The sequence below is a fragment of the Molossus molossus genome, unplaced genomic scaffold, assembly GCF_014108415.1.
Source record: "Molossus molossus isolate mMolMol1 unplaced genomic scaffold, mMolMol1.p scaffold_m16_p_18, whole genome shotgun sequence".
Classification (NCBI taxonomy): Eukaryota; Metazoa; Chordata; class Mammalia; order Chiroptera; family Molossidae; genus Molossus; species Molossus molossus.
Genome location: NW_023425353.1, coordinates 37,966,988 through 37,991,466, shown reverse-complemented (window position 1 = coordinate 37,991,466; position 24,479 = coordinate 37,966,988). Strand labels below are relative to the sequence as shown.

At 40.9% G+C, this 24,479-nt stretch overlaps 1 protein-coding gene across 2 annotated transcripts in view; it reads right to left on the bottom strand.

The window, feature by feature from the left end:
- CPNE4 (copine 4) overlaps positions 1-24,479 on the bottom strand; it is a 419,291-nt gene that overhangs the window by 57,020 nt on the left and 337,792 nt on the right. The window lies entirely within an intron of this gene.

Genomic DNA, 24,479 nt, shown 5'->3' with positions numbered 1-24,479 from the left:
CTGGATCGTTTTGCTTTGCCACTACCATCGATCTTGGCTCTTGTGCTGTTTTAGTGTCTACACTGTTTCTTTGGCTTGCTTGGGCATCTAGCTTAACCTCTGAGCACAACAGGACGTTTGATGCTCAGTACTCTTTAGGGCCTACCTAATCCTTGGGATCCTCTCACTGATGTCTCTTTTGGGCAACTATCACATCTGACCCAGGCATGGATCCTGAATTCCCCCACCAGAAACTGGCTTTTGAATAAAGCCTTGAAACCAAGCTTAGGATAATCCAATTGTTCTTTTTGAAAATTTCATTTAATTATTTGTGTAGGGTCTCTCTGTCACTTAGTCTTTCTACATAGACTCAACCAGTCATGGTCCCTCTGAGTATCATTGAGTTATGATGCATACTTACCTAGTGTGGGAAAAATAGCTTGGAAGTTCCTGGATGAAACAGGGAAATCAAGAATTTGTAGTAAGTGGTTAGCCTAAAATGGCTAACAAGTAAAACTTGTCCAAGAGAATTATTTCTCTTCTTCTGAACAATAGTTATTATAGACAGACTTTGAGTAGAATGCTTTTCAGAGAGATAGGACTTAGTTCTATGAGTCAGCCAGTTAGATACCTTATTCCTTCCATCTGGATGGAGTCAGACGCACACTTGCAAGATGGACAAGCAGAGAACCGAGATTTTGACAGTATTGAGCAGGACCACTGACCTGTCTTATCAGGCTTATTACCCGAGTAATTGAACCTTTCTTCTTATTCCATTTCTATCACTGGACAGCTTTATTTGTCTTTGGGAAAATGAAACAGAACTTCTTTACCTGAAAGTGTAATCCCATCCACTCACTAATGAGAATAGCCCTCCCAGTAACAGCCTCATCAATAACTACTTTGGGAGGCCAGCCAAAGTAGTGAAAACTATTAGAAATTTCTTCTGGCTATCATAATGGTCAGTGTATTTTCAATGGTGTTTCTTTGATAAATGGACCTAGGTCTCCACCTAAATTCCATTCTACACATCAAGGTTTTAAAAAGGAACAAAACAGAAAGAGCAGAAATAAAGAAATATTAATCCATATAGTAGCAAAGTATTTTAAAAATTCATAGAGCACCCATTCTGCAGGAGGTTAATAGGCATTAATGAAAAATTGTAAAGGGCTGGATCCTCAAATAAGTTTGGGTTGCCCTGGGATAACAGAAATTAATCCGTTTTTTCTATTGTAGGAATTGGCAGAACCTTTGAAATGCCAATGTGCAGGGCACAGTTATTAGAGTGAGAAAAACTAGCATAAAAAGGTGCAAAATTTAAGGAAGCACTGTTTTCAGAGCATTGCATGTGCTGAGTTGTCACTTGCATGAAGTTGAGAGGAAGTGCTTCCTTAAATTTTGCATCCAATACACCTGTTGCCCTACCCTAGTCCAGCTCCTATTAATGTGCATTGTGAATAATTTTCAACATTAGAACATAATATACAGTATTTCCCAATTTATTTGGTGAAGAAACTTGTGTGTGCATTGAAAGAACAGTAAAATGTGTCATGAGATTAATATCTTCTAAAAAGAAGTCTGAGATGAATGGATAAAAGAGCTGTGGTACATATACACAATGGAGTACTATGCAGCTGTAAGAAAGAAAGATCTTTTATCTTTGAGATGACATGGAGGAACCTGGAAAGTATTATCCTAAGTGAAACAAGCCAAGCAGAGAAAGACAAAGATCATATGATCTCACTTATTTGTGGAATATAATGAACATAACAGTCTGAGGAATGAGGTAGTCCCAGAGACATGGAAGTGGGGTACAGGCTGACAATCTCCACAAGAGGGGTTGGTGGGGGAGAGATAAACCACAGAACTTATATGCATGTATGCATGAACAGTAGACATGAACAGCAAAGCTGGGGACAGGGCGGGGAGAGAGAGGGAGGGGGGAATCAGTGGGGGAAAAAGGAGAAACATCTGTAACAAAAATAAATAAATTATTTTTAAAAAAAGAAGTCTGAGAAATACATTTATTTATTTTTTCACTTATTCAGTAAATATTGCTTTTGAATGTCTAGTATGGTAGCAAATAATAACAGGGCACTGGGGATATGAAAAGATAAAGAAAACAGTCCCTTTCAAATGTTGAGAAATCAGTCCAAGCATATGATCGGTAAGTGCCACGCTAGAAGTGCTTCTACTGTGCAGTAGCGTGGGCTTGCCGTGGGCACATCTGGCTCAGACTGGGTTGAGGAAAGCCAGCAGAGGGTGTGTAGTGGGGCTGAGCAGGGAAGGGGAGTTTTGAAGAATAGACACAATTAACCCTGGGATAGGAGAGGGTGGTGTGTCTGCCGGTAGAAGGAACAGCAAGTATGTGCTGCATGTACTGAAGTATGAGAACCTTCGGTGTGTCCGGGGAACTGCACGTTGTGATAGAGCCATGGGGAGGAAGACATCTTTCATTGAAATCAACTGGCTCTAAAGAAAGGATACTCTGGGAAGTTCATAAGAATGGAGAACTAAGAGCATGTGCATGGATACATGAGCATAAACACCCTTCACAGACCAACGTGTGACCAGAAGGACACACACACACAATAAGAATCAACAGAGCTAGGAAGATCAAATTCCTAGTCATGCCAACAGGGCCCTGAAGGTCTCTGCCTACTTCTCATGTTCTCCCTACCCCGCCCCTACCCCGCCCCACCCCGTCCCCCTCACGCTCAGGGCTCCCACCACACAGGCATCCTTTCCTACTCCTGCTTCTGTCAGGCCCCAGCACCGCTGTTCCCTCCACCTGCAGCATTTTCTCAGTTTTTCTAGATAATTCTGTTCAAGTGTCAGGGTATTAGCTTAAATGTGCCTTCCTCAGGTAGTCAAACCAGATCTCGCTTGTTTTAAACTTTCTTCTCTCCCTGTACTTTTTCTTCATTGAACATTTGGGATTATGTGTTTTCATATAACAACTCCTATAATGAGTACCTGATGCCTTTCTGTCTCCCCCATAAACTGCAAGCTAGCTCCAGGGACAGCAGCCACTTCTGTGTCTCTTACCATTTTATCCTCAACAGCTAACACAGAACCTTGCGCACCTTAGGTGCTTAATACATATGCGTTGAATGGTTGTGTGGCAGAGTTGGTGAGCTCTCCAGTGTAGTGTGGGGCTGTTGCTGGGTGGGGCAGATTTCCTAGCCATGTGACCACTCACCAGCAAGGGCATGTGATGTGTTTGCCATCTGGGCTAAAGTGGTTAAGAAGGGTCTGTGCTTTCTCCTCTCTCTCCCTATCCACTGGCTGGAAGTGAAGGGCTTTAAGACTAGAGTATGATGGGGCGATGAGGTGAGCAGTCTGGACTCCCGAATCACTGCATGAACATGGCCCATGGAACACCCAGTTAGATTTTCCTTGACCGAGAAGTAAGCTTTCATTTTACTAAGGCACTGAGAATTCAGTTAAAAAAAAAAAAAACATGTAAAAGAATTAATGGAAGATGAAAAAGCAATCCAGATGTGATCAGAAGAGAACTGTCTCTCCAGACCACATCAGCCAAGGATTTTTAACAACATTTAATAAAGAGGAGTGGGGAGTTAATAGAAATCTTATTGTTGTCCTAGTTATGTTTGTTCAGATTAACTGCATAGTGAAATGATCACAGCCTTCACTCCAGACCATGGATTTGATTATTCTCCTCTCATCCAGTTAATTTATGAGCTCCTGCTAAACTGTTACAAATGAACTCCTGGGCTGGACGAAAAATACCTGACTTTCAGAACCAAGATTCTCATGTTCAGAATGAGCGAAACTAGGTCAGTATAACCCCTTTAAGAATTTGTTTTACCAAGATTTGTTTCTTAGTGTGCAGTGCATTATAGGAGTGTAATCCTTCTATAAATCAACTTCCCTTTTTTCTCTTCTTTCACAAATGCATTTTGAGCACTAAACATGGGCCAGGTACTGTGCTAGTCATTGGTGAAAAAATGATGAACAAGACAGCCATTGCTTCTGCCATCATGGAGCTTACAGACCGGCAGGGAAGAGAGACAACTAAGCAATTACAATGCAGGATGATCAGTGCTGTCATAATGAGTGCACAGGGTGCCACGTATGGGGACCCTGTGCAGGGCCAGTGAGCAGATGCTATCAGTATGTTCCATTCATGTCACTATTAATTCCTTCACCATAGTGGGGCATACCAACTCTTTTTTTTCTAAATCTTCACCCAAGTATATATTTAGAGAAAGGAAGTGGTGGGAGAGAGAGGAGAAACATCAATGGGTTGCCTCCCATACGCATCCTAACTGGGGATCAAACCTGCAACCTAGGTATGTGCCCTGACCAGGAGTCAAACCCACAACACTTTGGTGCATGGAGATGATGCTCTAATCATCTGAGCCACCCGCTCAGGGCAGGGGCACACCAACTCTTGATTCCTCTGAACTGCCAGACTTCTTTCTGTGTGTGTGTGTGTGTGTGTGCGCATGCACACGCGCGCAGTACCTGAAGTTCTTGGGGGCCATCCTTAACAAGTGAATGATATGCAGAAGTTCAAATGTTGCCCCTAACTGAAACAACTCTGAGGTATGACTACACTGTTTCCAGATACTCCCAGTAGGATTGAGCCAAATTACCCTTTTCAAGACTGTTTGATATCCTACCCTTGCTTTGTGTCCTTCCCCTCTCTGGTCGCACTTGCCCACTCCCTATCAGTTACCCCTGGGAACATGTTCATGTGAATCCTTATCTCAGGGTTGGCTTCTAGAAGACCCAGCCTACGATGGGCATATATAAACCAGTTCAGAAAGTCAGGGAAGACTTCTTGAAAAATATGCCACTTAAGGTGATGTCTGATGGATAAATTATTGAGTGTATGGGGAGTGGGTGGGAAAAAGATATTCTAGGACATCCAAAGGCTTCTCCTGGAGAAGCTCTGGTTGGGTACAAATTACCTCTGCTGAATCCATCTTATGTTTGCATTTTGGCAAGTATCATTGGTGAGCTCACATCTTCCTTAAGCTCTATGTCAACAATACAAAAATACCTGTTTCCTTACAATCAACGTTTATCAGGGGATTTCTTTCTAAAACCATGAAACAAAACATATTTGTTTCTCCTTTATTGATGGATTCATTGCCTGTATCAGTGTGAATAATGCCTTGGCAAAAATGGGAGCAGGCTAGCCCATTACACTTTGTGATATAAGTTATCCTTGATGGAAGAGGTCCCTGCTCATCAATACTGATGTGGCTGTGCCATCAATTTAATAGCTGAACATGAAGGACCATTAAACCTAGCACTGTTCACCATACCATTATTTATAATAGTGCCCAAGAGTCACATGTGGTTAATTCCGTGACTGATTGACAAAGTAAATTGCAGGGTAATCAGTCATATTGTACAAACACTTGTCACCAGGCTACATGTGGGATGTGAAGGTTGACTCGTGATGTGTCTGTGCTTCCCTGTCTAGATTGTTGTTTTGGGCTGCTATGAGGCTCAACACTGATAGGGACCAGAGTTTTAGATCCAGACTTAAAGCTCATTGCTACACCTTGATATTCAGTCCAGCCTTTTTGTCTAGCTTGATCTTTAACCTACATCCTTCCAGAGGGGGGTGCAATGAAGAAGCTATCAGTTCCTCTTTATCTTGAATGGCTTTCTCATTTTAGGTTTCTCCCACACATGATTTTTTTCCTTTGCTCACAAGTCTCTGCTTTCAATTAGTTTTCCTTTAAAATAAGCAATTTACACTCTTCTGAAATAGTTTCCTCTCACTAGGCTATGTCGTAACTTGTTCTCCGCTTTGAGCAGACCAGGCATGAATTACCATGAGCAAGGGTAGTGGAGGATAAGTTAGAGTTTCCCTCTCATATAGGGACTGTTGAGAAAGTTCATCATCACCCACAAGGGTTGTCTTCTCTACCTGTGATGGCGACTTGTGACTTCAGAAACTCCAGCTCCTGTGTGGCTAGACAAAGGCTGAGACTATGGTTGAGATTCATTCCAGAGAAGAAAATGGCTAATGGAAAGATATGACTCCAATATTAGTGTGAGTTTCTTCTGTCTGAATACTGAGGCTAATATATGATATGTTGACATGGCTGCCTGCAGAAATTGGACCCTGTGGTTAGGTGCGGTTTTCCCTGAAGTGGGGAGGCAGTATTTGAAATGTTAGTCATAGAAGAAGAGTCAAGTACTTATAGAAGAGTACAAGTACATAGAAGAAGGGTCAAGTAAAAGGGAGGGTCTGTGGCCTCTCTTGGCATCTCTCTCATAGGTCTAGAGGAGGATGGCAGATACCAGGCACAGCCATTATCATTTATTCCCCTTCTACTCCCTGCCAACCCTCTCACCCTCCCCTACTGCAGACATCGCCAAAAAATCACTGTACTTTCCTTGCTGAAATGGGATAGACCCTCCACCTCCTCAGTCCAGCATCCCAGTCAGTCACTGTCTATTGTTCAAAGTTAGAATAAAAGATTAAAACCCATTTCCTATTGGCAGTCTCAAGTCTGATGAGTCCGAATGCATGTATGTCTAGTACACACTGATGGTAGGCTGGGTGCTCGGAAGGAGATAATTCCCTAAGTGTTATTGCCTTACCCACTGGGGCTGGACGGTGAGCCTCGAAGAGGGAGCCATAGCTTGTAAACCAGATCGTTTTCACTTAATACTACTGCTTGGGTTTATTTCCTCCTTGTTCTCACCTGTCTTCTAGTAACATTGGTTTGAATGACTTGGCCTGTCAAGCTGGGCCACAGAGCACCTGAGGAGAACCGTGTGTCCATGGTTGGGTCAGAGTTAAGTGGGAAGCTGGGTTACCTAGAGATCAGAGTACATCTGAGACTGCTAATTAGTGACCAATCCCAGGAAGTCCAGGTCTTTCAGTCCAGCTGCGTTTCCTCTCCTTGCTCTGAGATACTTCCTCCTACTGACAAACTTAGTGATCCCTCATGCTGTTTTATTAAAGAAAGCGGCTTTCGTTTTTGTCATATTGCCAAGACAATGAAGAACTCATATAGACGTAGCAAAAAATTACTTCATTCGTAGAAAATACTATCTCTTCTCTTTTCCACCTACCTCTCCTTTTCAAAAAGCCATGTGTTTTTCATGGCAGGTCCTTCTGATTTTATGTGTCGCTAAAGCTACCTGATCAGGTAGCAAATATCAAAGTCTCCTGAGGACTCAAGACTCCAGCATCCCATAGATATAATGATGATGATAAGGATGATTCTCCCAGCACAAGTTTCTAAGAAAGCCACAGAAAACTTGCCTTCTTCTCCTTCTGTCTTTACTTAGAAGCTGAGCTTTTAAGATGCTCTCTGGAGCTTTAATCTATGACATGGTGAAAAATGGACAATTACGGACCTTGCAATATCTTATTCATATCTGCAAACACTTACCTTGGCAAGCAGGCATCTACTCTATAAACCTAAGCACTTTTTTGTCATGTGAGTCAATAAAGAATTTGTAAGCAACCCATACACGTAGCTGCTTGTGGAGAATTCAGCTTGGCATGCAATCTTGTTCAGCTAAAAGATTTGAACATATAATCACTGCTAAACAGATCATCATTCTCTGTATCTCTCTGGTCAAGAAAAATCATTCATTTGGCAGGTTCCTTGTAATTCCACTCATTAAGGGCATCCAATTGTTCTTTTTGGCCCTGAGTCAGAATTCTACAAAATTTTTCTTCAAAGCCCAAACATCATCCCAACCAAAAAGAAAGGAGGGAATTAAGGTACAATATGTAAGAGTTCCGTGGATTGAAATTTGAGCTGGTGGCTGGCCTGACACAAGCCCAGCATGGAGAAACACGATTCTGCTCTTATTCAAATGAATTATCTTTGGGATTTCATTGGTTTAATATTCCAGGTTAGTCGGCAAGAACAGATGAAAAGCAGAGCAAGAAAAGACAGAGAATCTTACTGTGAAGGTATAGAATCCAGTCTGTATATGTCCATACTGTTGTTTCAATCATTTTGTTCATTCACGCCAACATCATGCCCCTAATATGATATGCTCAGCTGGCTGCCAGAAAAAAAAATGCCATATACAAAGTGAGTTTAAAAATATGGTCACGTGCCCAGACTGGCCTGGGTGGCTCAGTGACTGAGCATTATCCTGTGGACTGAGAGGTCCCAGTTCAATTCCTGGTCAGGACACATGCCCGGGTTGCGGGCTCGATCCCCAGCAGGGGGTGTGCAGGAGGCAGACATTCCATGTTTTGCTCTTACATCAATGTTTCTATCTCTCCTTTCCTCTTTCTTGAAAAAAAAATCATTAAAAACATATATTTTGTTAAAAAGATTAAAATATTGCCATCTAGTAGGAAAGATAAACATGTATTGGAAGTAACCTAAAACCAGAGCGAAGTTGTATGACAACTTAATTGGAACCACAGAGAAAGGTTTGAGTGAAAGCAGAGGAGAGGAGTGACCTTTTGTTTGTCCTCACTGGACATGAGAACAGGGATGGGATCCTAATTATCTTTGTAACTTTTGCTAGAAAAAAAAACTAGGTGTTTAATAAGTGCTTGATGAGAGAACATGGAAAGTTTTATGGAGGAATGTGTCGTTCAGATTAACAGAAAGGGAATCAGAAAATTCCATGAAGGAAACTGAAGGAGTTTAGAAATTGTGTGTGTGTGTGTGTGTGTGTGTGTGTGTGTGTGTGTGTGGGAGGGGGGCAGCCTGCTGGAGCAGAAGGAAGGACAGAGAATAATGAAAGAAAACTAATGCACATTGACAATAATCATCATTAGTTTGGGCTTCCTCCCAGATTTGACTCCCAGTTAGAAGTAACTAAAGACCCAATTCTTCCACTCCCACTCAGTAACTAGAGATATAATATAGCCTCTTGTTTCTAACCAGGTTATGGGGCTATGCATTGTTCTCATGGGAAATGAAGTCCTCCTGGGATCTTCTGGAGCTCACAAGTCTTAGATCAGTATTCTCAAACTTTAGTATGCAAAAAATCCTCCTGGGAGGCTTGCAAAAAAACAGATTTCTGAGCCCCATCTGCAAAGTTTCTGATTCAGCAGGTTTGGGGTAAAGCCTGAGAATGTGTGCTTCTCACAAGTTCTCTGGTGATGATGATGTGTCAGTTTGATGACCATAGTTTGAAAGCCAAGGTCTTAGATAAATATACTGCTACCTTTCCCTCATATTTACAGCATTTCCCAAGACACAGGGAGAATCAAGTGTCCTAAGATGGCTGTAATGAGCCTTTTTAAATGTCTACTGAAGGAGGATGCTTCAAAGATGCTTGGTTTCAAGTGATGTGATATTGCTGGAATAGAACCGCATTCACTTCCAACTTACAAATGATTACGTGTTGGAAGCTCCTATTGTTAATTGGATGTTTAGAACCCAAAACATACATTTCCTCAGGGCAGCAAAGTTGTAAATAGTGTTTAGGTCTTCAACTCAGCACAAAAGCTCTGGTCACCTGGAATATATCTTCTGAACTCAATTCTAAAATAGATAATCATAGAAAATAACTCCATGGCTATACTGCTAGTTAGATCAAACACAATCTTGAACATGTGTTTTTCAGTTCCAACAGTTGATTCTTAGAAGTTACATGACCACTAAATTTTGATACATTAAATTGCATTTCAGCACATTATAAATCTCACTAATTGAATGACCTTTCACCAAAGGATAATAGAGTAGCATAGAATGAATTTTAAAATAAAGACATGGTGTATGAAGGAGTTCTTAAAAATGATGTGTTTTTAAAGGTGGAATTTATTTTTATGTGTCATCATTACTTACAGGAAAAGAATTTGTTTGACACAGGCATCTCTGTCTCTGTTATGGCACTGACTGTGAAGCCTTTACTAGAGGAGCTGGGTTTCAGAACATCTGCTACTCCCGCATCCCTCTTCTGAGAGTTTCTTTCCACATAAGTTACTATCATGTCTGTGCTACTCTCAAGTGAGCACCTTGTCTAAGGACAACCTATCTGTAGGTTGGCCAGGAGTCTACAAGATTACCTGATGTGGATGTTTTACTTATCTTGGACAATGAGAACTAACTGGAACAACCAGAACTTGAGACAGCAAAAAATAATGAAGCAACTGGTTTGGGGAATTGTAGCTGAAGGACACAGAGGGAATAGAAGAGTTGCCACAATAACAAAGCATGAGAATCAATAATTGTGAACGCCTGCTGCATAGGAGGTTGACCAGATGACCCAATCATTAGTGCTGCTCTGAATTCCGAATGATTTATTGAGTTTTGAATTAGTCAATAAGATCTTCAAGACCTGATGGTTCAGCTGTTTCTGGAATTCTGGGACTGTAGCAAAATCTCATGTCTTCCTCCCATCCTGCCCTCCCCCCCCCCCAGGTGAATTCTTACATAACTCGCCCAAACTAAAGACAACCTAACTAATATAAACACCTATGGAAATTCCCTAGTCATAAATTCAGCATATAGTTGATGCTTACTTTCCAATCTCTATTTCAGGTTTCTATTTGAAAAATTGGGGTAGTATTTCTCTCCTCTCCCTCCTGATCACTCCCAACTGATTAATAAGCTAAAATTTGCACAGCTTTGAATTCATCCGAACAGAAGGCACATAAAAATGTAAGGAATTAAGAAACAGACAATACATAAAAGAGAAAGGAAGAGTGAGAGTCAGGAGGATCAGCCCTCACCACAAAGGAAGATGCAAAGCCTTTGAAGAGCTGCATCTATAAATAATTAGCTCTGTCAATCTCTGTAAGGCTTTGGTCCCCTAGGGAAAATGAGGTTGAGGGACATGCTGCCAATGAGCTCAACTGTAACATGAGCCAAAGAACCATGTGCTTCAAATAATCACCCTGCACTTGTGTGATGCAGAATTGTAGTCTGAGTACTATTCTGATGAGTGCTGGTATTCTTAGGTTCATTAAATGGAAGCTTAACTCACCATGCCTGTCTCAAGTTGGTCATAGAAATCTTAGTATCTTAGGTTCAATGGCAACTTGAGAATCATTCCACTCTGATTCTAACTTTAAAGATCAGGAAACAGGTTGTAGGAGAATGGACATTACACTATATATTCATGGTAGTATTGCTTTTAAAGCCTTGCTCTACTTTCTCTTAGCTCAGAGACTGTAAAAGCTTCCTTTTACTCACCTATTCAATCACTTATTCCATGGGACCATTTACAATAAACAGCTCCACTGCTGTCACATATCATGTCTTATTTGATTCTCTCAACAACCCTTTGAGATAGGCAGAGGTACCATTTCCATTTTACAGATGAAGAGGATAAATCTTGGAGAGGTGAGGAAACCCAGATCCTCCGACTTCTGATACAGATGTCTTTCCAACAAATAATATATTTGAAATTACTTTTAAAACTAAAATTTAGAACAAAAATGCTGCTCTTTATCATAACCCTCACCTTCATCCCCGTGCCACATTCTCTGGACTATAGCCATGGCCCATTCTGAAGGACGGTGTCTTCTTTGTGTCTTTTGTTCTCAGCACACCACTTTGCAATTACAGGTTTGCAATTTCAAATTAAGTGAAAATCTCCACTGGATTATAAACAGAATCCTTTGAAATGGTGGTAACTCTTCTTGATTTCCGACTAACTATTCTGAGCTTTTGCTCAATTGTTGTGATCATTTTTTCCAGAGGCTTCTGTTTATCACCAGCATTAACACCACTAGCACTCAAGCCATTCATTCATTCATTCATTCATTCACCACTTCCTTGGCAACTACTATGTGTCAGACACTGTGTTAAAGGTTAAAGATACAAAGATAACAAGGAATGGTGCTTGTTTTCCCAGAAGCTTAGAATGCAGTGTGTGTAGCAAAGCGAGGTGCTGAGCAGAGGGGTGGAAAAGAGTAAAGACAGGCACATACACCAACACTTCATAACAGAGTTGAGCATTAGCTATGATAAAGATGAGAAGACAGTTTTAACTCAGAATGAGCTGTCAGGGAAGGCATTTTAGAGGAGACGGTACTCATCTTGGGAACCATCCCTCTGCAAGGACTACCTGCCCTTCTGAATCTACAGGAGAGCTCTTGGTGTAAGCAGAGAAGGCTTCTTTCTGTTTCTATAACCTGCTATCCCAAAGAAGGAGGACTTTTATATATAAAAAAAGGAGGATCAAGAAAGAATAATAGCCCTGGCCGGTTTGGCTCAGCGGTTAGAGCGTCCGCCTGCGGTCCGGAGAGACCCGGGTTCGGTTCCCACTCAGGGCATGTACCTCGGTTGCAGTTTGTCCCCGGCCCTGGTTGGTCGTGCGGGTGGCAGCCACTCGATGTGTCCCTTTCACATCGATGTTTCCCTCTCTCTCTCTTCCTCTCTCTCCCTCCCACTCTGTCTGTACAAAAAATGGAAAAGCGTCCTCGGATGAGGATAAAAAAAAAAAAAAAAGAAAGAAAGAATAATAATAAAGCATTGCTGACATCTTTGCCTAAAGTTATATTAAGCTAGGACATAGCCTATCTTAAAGATATCTTTTCTAATGATCCATTTATAGAGAAGCAAACAGAGTTCCAATGAAATTAAGTGACTGTCACAAAGACAGGCAGCCATTGATTGGGAAGGCTTAAACCCAAGTCTCCTGAGCACACACCCTCCCCCCCACAGATGTTTTCCTTTACATTAAAAATAGGCTCTTTTGTCTTTGTTTTCTGTGCACACTGACAGACCAGAAAAAATAAAGTTTGGCTTCATAGAGTCCTGAACTGTTCAGTGGCATAGCAGTGTGGGAAGATGACCTTCCCTTTGGTCTCATTTTAATCAAAAAGAGAGATTGGTCTTACATAAATATAGACAAGGCTTTTCTGATAGAATTTGAAAAGGCACTCACCAAAGATTCTTCTTCTCCTAAAATATTTATCTTTCAGGGGCTAGAGTGTTCATCAATAGCATGCAGTGTATGACACATGACACATTCCTGCAGCAGTCCTGCTACGGGAAGACAGACCTTGAGAGTGGCCCCTGTCTGGGACCTGCTGGGTAGTAATATTGTCATGCTTCTTTTTTTTTTTTGTATAATAAAAGTCAAGCACTCCCTGGAGGCATATACGAGAACTATGATTGACACAGCTATGGGGAAAGATTTTTCTTTTTCTTTCTGGGGCAGGATGATGTGAAGAAAGGAAAACTTTTGTGGACAATTTCTTGTGAATGGGAGGAAGTTCTTGCGTGGCAGGGAGAACTCCAAAAGCCCATGAAATTACATAAAGAAGTTGACACTAGGTAGATAGGGAAGGTCCTGGCAGAGAGATTAACCAAGTACTGCTAGTTGTCAGTCTGTGACAGTTGCAGTCAGCCATCATTCCCCAGCTGTGAAAAACACAAGATGGCAGGTCCTATGGGGAGCAGTTTGAAGGGCAGGAAGAGGAGATAACTCAACACTATTGAACTCTGGACTCTGTACAGTGAAAGGCACACACAGTCCTATTGAATTCTCCTAACTATTCATGAACTTTTGATTATACAGGTTCTGGAGGCTAAGTGGCTTGAACAAGCTCACCAGCCTGAAAAATATTTAAACAAAACTGTTCCTAATTCCCAAGGCCAGCGTGTTTCATCCAGTCAGTCTTGTTTATCCTCGCCATACAACAAAAACTACTTGGGGGTGTTTATTACACATATAGATTCCAAGGCCCCTGGTAAGACTTAGAATCAGAATGTCTAAATGAGGTGTCTGAGAATCTTCATTTAAAAAATGCACCCTAGGTTGTTCTTGGGATCGGGTCATTTTGGGAAACCCTGTAATGAATCATGCTGCCTGGACAAGTGGCATGAAGTTGAAAAAGAAAGAGGAGAGAGTAGAGAGAGATCAAGAAGATAGAATTGACAGGTCTTGACTATGATTGCAGAAAAACAAAGACTTCAATCCCTGATCAGCATTTTCTGTCCAAAATTCTGCGGGCTTTAAACCTCTGTCTTGCAACAAAATCTTTTTTTAACCAGGGCAAAAACAGTGGATGGCCGTTCCACCATGCTCCTTTGGGTGTAAGTACCCCAGGAGAGCTTCAGCCAGAACATGCAGCATGCAGGTGTACTGATCTGTTGGAGACGATTTTCGTAATACTCATAGGTGGAAAGAAATATGAAAAGGTTTCTGGGAGAGCAACCAACTATCATATCCCTGTTTTCAGAACACAATTGTTGTTTTAATTGTTTGGTTGACTTTAAAAAAAATGATGATGGTGATGATGTATTGCAATGAAACAATTTAAAGAGTTTCTCGGAGCAAGAAATTATTTCAAAGTTTTTAAAGATTTTTTAATTGACCAATTTGTGCTTGGGTAAAATCTTTTCCTTTTAGCACAGTGGGCCATTTTTATCCTGAGTTACTCAACACTTGTGGGCCAGATAAATGCTCATGTTTTGGCCTTCAGTGAAGATACCACCTATGGTAGGCAGATCAATGGTTCCTCAAAGATACCCACACCCTAATCCCTGTAAATATGTTACTTTACATGGCAAAATGGACTTTGCAGATGTGATTAAGCTAAGGATTAGTCTGGATTTCCCAGGTGGGCCCAGTGCAATCATGGGGTCCTTAAAAGAGGGACACAAATGGGTCAGAATTGAAGAAATGTGATGGGGAAGACAGAGGTCAGAGAGATGTGGTTGCTGGCAAGGGGCCATGAGACAAAGAATGCAGGCAGCTCTAGAACGTGGCAAAGGCAAGGACACTGATCCTCCCCTGAGCCTCCAGAAGGAATGCAGCTCTGCTGACTTGTATTTTAGCCCAGAGAGGGACTTGCTTTTGATTTCTGATCTGCAGAACTGCAAGATAATAAATTTGTGTTGTGTTAAGCCACCCAATTTGTGGTAAGTTGTTACAGCAGAAATAGGGAACTAATACACCTCCCTGAAGTGGCTTTTGTCTGGTATTTCCACAAGGAAGGCTCTTGTGGTCAAATAGGATCCTTCGGAAGCCAGCATAATGGTCAAATTAAGACCCAAGTTCAAAGTCTATGGTGTTGATCCTGATTTACAACCCCTGCTTGGTAGAAAAGCCCTAATTTTCTCCCTTGACTTTAAGATCCATAGGGTTTCTATTCTTTATGATTGCCAGTGACAGTGCCCCATCTCCATACCAAAAATAATAATTTGCTCTCACTTCTCCTGACGCCATCACTTCAGGTATCCTCTAGGCTATAATCTCTTAGAAATTGTAGCTGTCAGGGTCAGCTTCAGAGAATCTCCCTCAATAAACCTTTCAGTCTGCACATCTCATTCCGAGTAAATTAGATTAAGTGTTTGCTAAAAATTAGGCCATTAAGTGGCACATGTCTTGGTGTCACATCCCAAGGTGTCCCTTTCCAGTGGTAATCAGCTGGCTTCCTTAGATGAGGACTATGTCTCATGACTCTCTGTTCCTCAGAGAAAGGTTCTTACTTGTAGTCATCAGCCCTAGGTCTAGTTGTTGTCCCCTACCTGGTTTTATCACTCTCAGAAACCTCCTTTACCTTAATTTCCTTACTCCCAATTTTGGTATTGGGGAGTAAAGTTAATCCACTGCTGCAAAGGGGATTTCACTTGCTGTGCTATACTAGGAAGAGTGGAAGCTGGTCAATAAATTTGAAGATTTGATCACCCATATATGATCTTAAAATAGTTATGGTATGAAGCATATCATGATTTTTGTCCTACACTGTGCTTCATTATAAGTCTTGGAGGCCACATTCTACTCCTATATTCACAAGCAGATGTCAACTGACAGCTAATAGCTGTAAGGAATAGACCAAAGCAGAGTAGACAATCAGTATGAAACAGACTAGGAGCTAGACATGCATCCTGGATAACTTGTTTGATATATGGATGCCTAATTCTAGGAATATATATGGCAATGCCTGCCCAAGGGAAAGATGTATGTTGTCCTGTATGCATAAGCACAGCAGGGAACAGTCACATAACATAGGAAAGGGGTCATAATTGGCAGGAAAGGTGGGCACTTGATATGACAGGTCAGAAATGACTGTCCTCTGGTTAATCGTGAGACAATCATGGGGAGATGATCTTCAAGGCCATACTAAAATAAGAGATAGGTGTCTGCAGAACTTTGCCTCTGTCCACGGTGCTGAAAGCAATGGTCCTAGAAAACAGCATCTAACTGCAGTCAAGTTGGGGTTGATTTTGCATGACTACCTTAGACTGTTGTTTGGTGGTCTCACATAGGGGCATCTAAAAGAGATGAAAGTATGCTCCAAATTCTCTTTAAACCCAGGCCACGTGCTAAATATAGTTCAGAGAGGACAATAGGTACAAAAAGACAAAGAGGAGCTGAGTACCTATTGGGAGACTACAAAAAGTTAATGCGATAATTCTGTCTGAAATGTCTACAGAGTTTCCATTTATACCCTTTTGCTACACCATCAACTCTATTTTTATATCAGCTTTCTATGTCACTAAAATCTACAATAGTAAATGGGCACCTATTCTGTATTAAGCACTGTCCTAGGTTCTATGGATAAAAGGTAAAGAGCGGACAGCTCCTTTTGGTTCCATTTGCCGTGGTGGTGTTTGTTCACCACCTTGTCCTTCCCTTTAACTCTGACAGGTCTGCCCCTTTCTCACCATCCTCCTTAACTTTGGGTGCCTGGCCATGCTATGTGTCTTTCTGATTTTTTTTCTTTTTCCCATCAACTTGGCTGTTGTTCTATTTTGTTTCACTGTGAATCCATCTGAATTTTTAAATTTTGACTTGAAACATCTTTCTAATCATCACTTCCCATTTTACTTATCAAGTTTTTTGAAGCTCTCTGTCCTGTGGCCATGTACCCTTGTTATATCTGCCCTTGGATCATAGATTTCTCACTTTAACCATGGGATACATATTATCCTAGCTGCTGCTGAGATCTGGGTCCAGGTTTCCAGGAATTGTGGCTGCCCCTAGAGACTTCCAGGGTTATATCTTTGGGAGAAGTAACGTACCCTTGCACAGGAAAATAAGAGGTATTGTTTTCTTCCTAAACAGAGTAGACTCCTTCCTCTAGAGCAGTGGTTCTCAACCTGTGGGTCACGACCCCTTTGGGGGTGGAATAACCCTTTCAGAGGGCTCACCTAAGACCACTGGAAAACACAGTAGCAACATTAGCACTCTCGATGGCCTCTTTATGCTTTAAAATTGTGCTAATCTTCCATTTTCCCAGCAACAAAAGCAAAAACAAAAAATAAACAAACAAAAAACCCACAAAAATATTCACACCACAATTTCCTGAGATGTTAACAAGGTGAGGTAAAGCTCTAAACCAGCTGTTCTCAACCTATGGGTCGTGACACCTTTGGGGGTCAAACGACCCTTTCACAGGGGTCGCCTAAGACCATCAGAAAACACATATTTCCTATGGTCTTAGGAACTGAGACACTGCTCCTCTGTCTGTCTTCAGGGGGGTCTACCCACATGCAGATCCACCCACATACAACATGAAGAACTGTATTCAAGTGTCACAGCATTAGGAAGGTTGAGAACCACTGATCTAGAGCAACATTTTGTTCCTGCCTCAACTGAAGTGTTTCTTCTTAATTGCAGAATAATGAGTCACAGATGGAATAACAAATGGGTCTGTTTCTTAGAAAGCCTGCTAATTTTCCATATTCTTTTCATTTTCTTTTATCACTGACAGAGCTTACTATACCTTCAACTCAACCCAAATTCAAGTGGATTCAATTAAGTTGAAAGATCTAGACTGGAACCTACAGAGTTTAATTTGGAGTAATATTTAAAAAATAATTTTTCTTGCCCTGGCCAGTTTGGCTCAGTGGTTGAAGCATCAATCTGCAGACCAGAGAGTCCCAGGTTTGGTTTCTGCTAGGGGCACGTACCAAATAATAATAATGATGATAATAATTTTTTTTTATTGACTTCAGAGAGAGAAGAAGGGAGAGGGAGAGAGACAGAGACAACCACTGAGCCACACCAGCTGGGCTGAAGTAATATTTTTAGGAGGCAAACATCACTTATGCTTTCTACTTTCTCCAATGAACTAACATTTCACCATAGATTGGCCCTATTTATAAAACGCTATTTCCCTACATTCATGTAGCACTTTACAGGGTTATTTGACGAAATGAAAACTGTGAGATCTCAGAGAGGTCTATCATATCCCATTTTCAGACAAGGGTATTGTACTAGGTGGGTTAAGTAAATTCACCAAGGTAGCGCATCTTTGACAGAAGTTACTCAAACCTGAGCCTTCTCATTCCAGGCCAGTGCTGTGTGTCTACAATACTGAATGTACCTCTAGAGGGGCAGAGGATGGACCATTCTCATGCCCAACAACCCAGAGGCCAAAAAATGGACTCTTCAAAATCCCAGTTTTATGTTTTGAACCCAATAGGCTTATGATTTTCCAGAAATTCTCAAACTGGTTTCCCAGTTTTTGCATCTTTTGGATAAAGTATGAATGGATTAGATAAAAAGAGATATAGTTATTTTCCTCTGAAATTTTAGTTTTAGTTTTGGGAAAAATTAACTCAATTTCTTCCTTTGTCTCCTTCTCTCATGATCTGAATATACCAGTTCTCACTCACTCCTCAACTGAAGTGCAGTCCCATCAATATTATTACTAAAATTTTGCTAGGGCTGAGCCTCATGTTTAAGCAGCAATGATGATCATTTGCAGAGTTACAGAGTCACCCCATACCTCAAATATTTTAGAGAGTCTTCAATTGAACCCAGAAACCAACCTGTGCAGCTTCGTCAACATAAGGCATAGCCACTTTTCTTCCTTTCCTGGTCAGGCTCTTCCTTAGTCATTTAAGGGTGCCTCCTGATTGCAGCTGCTCTCGGTGTCAGAATGGCTATATACCACGGAAGGCAGCCCTCAAAGTTCTCAAAGCTGCAAGATGTGGGAGGCCAGTGCAGGACTGGGTTTTCTAGATGAGGAGAGGGGCCCTCTGCTTGTGCTTGTTACCTGGCATCCAGGGCTGCACTTCTTCTGCACAGAAGCTCACAAAGATGCTCATGGAACAGTGTCTGTAGCTTCTAGTCACATCCTGTGCAAACAGGGTTCTAGCCCAGTTCAAGAAGCTGGACAAGGGAGATGCTGCTTCACCATCAATGGTTTGCCACCTCTTCTCTTGCCAGGATTCTGACGGATACGCCAAGTATTAAGCCGTTTCCTCCCCCTGTATCCTAATATATATCCCCTCTTAGATCCTCTCTTCTTCCATCCAAACAAAAGTTATCAGTGCATTTAAACCTCTTCTCCAAAACATCTAAGGCAGTGGTCCTCAACCTTCCTAGTGCTGTGACCCTTTAATTTAGTTCCTCATGTTGTGGTGAATCCCGACCATAAAATTATTTTTGTTGCTGCTTCATAACTGTAATTTTGCTACTGTTATGTCTTAAGCAACCCCTGCGAAAGGGTTGTTTGACCCCCAAAGGGGTCATGATCCATAGGGGTCACAGAAATATCATTTTATGAAACATTCAAACTCTATAGTCCTATTTGTCCCTCTCTCCCTCCTCCTGCTCCTCCTCCTTCTTTTCTCTCTCTCTTTCTCCTCTCTCTCTCTCTCTCTCTCTCTCTCTCTCTATTACACCCCCATGACTTAATTATTTTACAACTGGAAGTTGGCACCTTGTAACCCTCTTCACCCATTTTGCCTACTTTCTATCCCCACCTCTGGCAACCAATAATCTGTTCTCTACATTTTAGCTTCTTCTTTCACTTGTTTTATTTGTCTTAGATTCCACATATAAGTGAGATCATGCAGTATATGCCTTTGACTTCTTTCACTCAGCATAATGCCCTCAGGGTCCATCTGCGTTGTCACAACTGGCAAGATTTCATTCTTTTTTATGGCTGAAGAGTATTCCAGTGTGTGTGTGTGTGTGTGTGTGTGTGTGTGTGTGTGTGTATGTGTGTGTGTATGTGCATGTCACAACTTCTTCATTCACTCACCTATCTATGAATGCTTAAGTTGTTTCCATTTCTTAGCTGTTGTAAATAATGCCACAATGAAATGGAGGTGCATAGATCTTTTTGAATTAGTGCTTTCATTATCTTTGAATAAATACCCAGAAGTGGGATTGCTGTATTGTATGATAGGTCTATTTTAACATTTGAAGAACTTCCATGCCATTTTCCACAGTGGCTGCACCAATTTACATTGCCCTCAATAGTCCACAAGGATTCCTTGTTCTCCACATCCTTGCCAACATTTGTTATTTCTTGTGTTTTTATAAAAGCTATTCTAACAGGTGTGAGGTAATATCTCATTGTGGGTTTGATTTGAATTTCCTTGATGATTAGTGATGTTGAGCATCTTTTCATGTACTTGTTGGCCATCTGTATATCTCCTTTGGAAAAGATGTCTATTTAGATCCAGATCCTCTGTCTATTTTGTCATTGGATCTTTTTTGTGCTATGAAGTGGTATAAGTAGGGGGGCAGGATGAGGAGGAGGGTGTCTGGGGGGGGGGGAAGGAGAGACATCTGTAACAAAAATAAATTAATAAAAATTGGAAAAAAAAGTTGTATGAGTTCTTTATATATTTTGAATTAATCCATTATCAGATAAATGATTTGCAAATATTTTCTCCCATTGAATAGGATGTCTTTTTATTTTATTTTTTTGATAATTTTCTTTGCTGTGCAACTTCTCTCTGTTTTGACCAACATTTATTAAGCTTCTACTATGCATTAGAAATTATATTACTATATTTCATTGCCTATAAGTTATCATTGATTGAAGGAAGCATCATTATTTTAGGTTTCAATATTAAAGTAAAAAACATCCAAGGTGAGGAGTTTAATAGGAAACTACTTCTGCATAATGCTGGGACTTCAGGGCTACAACCTGAGGGTAAGGGCAAATAATGGGGTGAAGGGGTGGTGGGGGGAAGCCCGCCATGCACAGAGAAACAGCAGGAAAATTTACAAATCTCAACCTTGGCACTGGTTGGAGGGAGGAAAAGAAAAATCTCCTCTGAGAATTTGAAGCTGGTACTCCTTCAGGGTCATGATCTGAAATCACATTACCAAAATAGTCCAAGCAATCCCTAAGCAGGTAATTTAATTCTAAATAATCTTGAATTGGTCATTCCTCAAAGGAGTGCAAGAAACAAACATAAATCCTTTCTGAAAGAACTCAGCTGCACCTGTGCTGTCCAGTCTGGTAGTCAATTGCCTCATGTGGCTATTTAAATTTATAACAATGAAAATTAAATAAAATGAAACAATTTACTTCTTCAGTTTCATCAACCACATTTCAAGAGCTCAAGAGCCATATGTGGCTAGTGGTGACTATATGTGGGACAGAACAGATACAGAACATTTCCATCATCACCAAGTGTTCTTTTGGACAGTGCTGATCAACAACAATGATAACATGCCATTGATTGACTGTATGATGTGGCCTAGTTTCTGAGACCTAAGAATCTGAGCAAAATGTGTAAATGTAATAAATGTAATGAAATACAGTGGATGCAGGAGTAGGGAGATGAATTAAAACCTGTCTTGGAGGACTTGGCAGATGGAGAATCAGGCTGCCTGAGAATCACCTGAGACTGAGTCAGCACATCTAGAAGTTCTAAGTTATGGAGAGTTTCTCTTTAGCTTTCTGAGCTCAGAGGGAAGTCAGGAGCCTCTTGGACTAAGAGCTCACTGTGTGTGACTAACTGGGGAATTAGCACAAAATCTCATTACTTGGGTGACCTTCCAGGGCTCCTAGTTCTGTAGAAATTGGAATTGAATGCAGAATGACATGTTTTTTAATATCCTTTCCCCCCCATAATATGACTACCTTTGACCTTTTGAAATTACATTCATTTTTATAAAGTTACTGTGCAATCATTAGAGTAATGTAATCATTTTCTGAGTTCCAAGAGAAGACAGCATCAGTGGGAAATTCCAGAGTAAAAAGTTTTAAAGAGTGAATTTCAACCTCTCTAGATTTTTCTGAATCTCTATCCTTTGACATATCTCACTGGGGTTTTTTGGCTTTGATTGAGAGTTTGAAATATAGCAGTTCTGTGTGAGAAAAATATGTGGAGCTAAGTAGACCTAGAAAATGAGGCAGCTGTTTTAGTTTTGCACAGTTCCAAGACTGTAGAAAGACTTCAGACATGATGCAACTTAAAAACAGAATGTTTAACTTCATGAGAAATTACTTTGTGATTCTGTATATTTTTAAATTGCTAGCTCTTTCTCTCCCAGTCCAATCTATCTCCTTATACAGAAAACTCTAATTATTAACACATTTCTTTTTCTTCAGCTCATAATAAAGGCTAGTTGCAATATGGTTCCCATCACAAAGTGTGTTTAAATGAAATAATTGCCTCATATAATACTAAATAGTCCCTCAGTGTGATAGACATTGAAGCAGTAGGCGTGTGCATGTGTGTGTAGGGAGAGGGTAGAGAAGAAGTTGGAAATGAATGGAAAAGTTGTGGAATGAGACTTTACATTTATTAAATGCCTACTAGGTGCCAGTTTGATGCAAGGTGCTTTTACACACACTGTTCATATTAGTTCATGCAACTCTATTAAGGAGAGTATTATCTTCATTTTATAAATGAGGAAACTAAAACACAGAGAAGCCAGTGCCTTAACCAAGCTCACTCAGTGGTCTTTGTCAATACCATTCTGCTAAAATGTTCTTTTCAATCAACATGGGGGTCTTGTCAATAGCCCCACAATGAAAAGTGCAATGGTCAGCTATAAGTTCTCATCTTCGTTGACCTATCAGCAGCATGTGACATAGCTGATTACTTTCTCCTCAATAGACTTTCTATACCTGGCTTCCAGTACATGAACTCTCTTGGTTTCCTTCCAATATCACCACACATATATCCTCAGATTTGTTGAACTTTTTTCTCCTTATCTCCTGAACGCCTAGGAAAGAGTGCCCCGAAGCTGACTCCGTGAGCACCTTCTCTTCGCTAGCCATGCTCCTGTCCTTGGCAGGTTTTATCAACATCGGCACTATGGACATTTTAGGTCCGATATTTATTTGTTGTGGTGGGACAATCCTGTGCCTTTTAGGATGTTTAGCAGCATCCCTCCTCTCCCTAGATGCCAGTAGCACCCACTTCAGTTGCCTCTAGTTGAGAACCATTGTTTAGGTGAACTCATTAATTTTTATGACTTTAAAACCCACCAGTAAGCCACAAATTCCCAAGTTTCTACCTCGAGTTCAGACCTTTCTCCTGCCTGCTCTCCCTCTCCACTTGGATGCCTAACACGTATTGGAGTCTTCTACCCCAAACCGTTCCACCTGTGGTGCTCCCCATCTCAGTTAATGGCATCCATCCCTTCCGGTTGCTCAGGTAAGACTTCTCTCTCCCAAATACCAGATTCAATCCTTTAGGGAATCTTGTTGGTTTTGTTTTAAAAATATATCCGTAATCCAATTCTATCTCATTGCTTCTGCTACTACCTCCCTGGTCCATGCCACCATCTCTTGCCTAAATTATTGCAAGAGCCTCTTAACTGGTCTCTTTGCTTTGACCCTTGCCCCACTGTAATTTCATTCGCCTCCCGCCTCCCGCCTCCATCCCCACCCTGCCATAGAAATCCATTCTAATATAAGGAGACATATTCTTTATTTTTTAAAAAAATAATTAATTTATTTTTGGTACAGATGTTTCTCCTTTTTCCCCCACTGATTAACCCCCCCCTCCCCAACTTTGTTGTCCATGTCCACTGTTCATGCATACATGCATATAAGTTCTGTGGTTTATCTCTCCCCCACCACCCCCTCTTCTGGGGATTGTCAGTCTGTACCCCACTTCCATGTCTGTGGGACTACCCTGTTCCTCAGACTGTTATGTACATTATATTCCACAAATAAGTGAGATCATATGATACTTGTCTTTCTCTGTTTGGCTTGTTTCACTTAGGATAATACTTTCCAGGTCCCTCCATGTCGTCTCAAAGAATAAGAGATCTTTCTTTCTTACAGCTGCCTAAGTACTCCACTGTGTATATGTACCACTGCTTTGTTAACCATTTGTCAACTAATGGACATTTGGGGGGTTTCCAGAACTTAGCTATTATAAATAGTGCTGCTATGAACATGGGGGTACATATATTCTTTGTGATTGGTGTTTCAGGCTTCTTAGGGTATATTCCTAGAAGTCAGATCGCTGGGTCAAATGGAAGTTCAATTTTTAATTTTTTGAGGTAACACCATATTGTTTTCCACAGTGGCAGCACCAGTTTGCATTCCCACCAGCTATGTACTAGAGTTCCCTTTTCTTCACACCCTCGCCAACATTTGTTGTTTGATGATTTGTTGATGGCAGCCATTCTGACAGGTGTGAGGTGATACCTCATTGTTGTTTTAATTTGCATCTCTCTGATGATTAGTGATGTTGAGCATTTTTCATATATCTCTTAGCCATTTGTAAGAAGACATATTCTTCAAGAACATGTGAAATCTTTATGAAAACTCACCTGTGGCTAAGATGAGGCCCTAAAATGAGCCTCAAAAGTGTCAAAGAATCAGTATCAGACAGATCATGTTCTGTGACCGCTATTATATAAATATAAAATTGATTTTAAAAACTACATCTCCA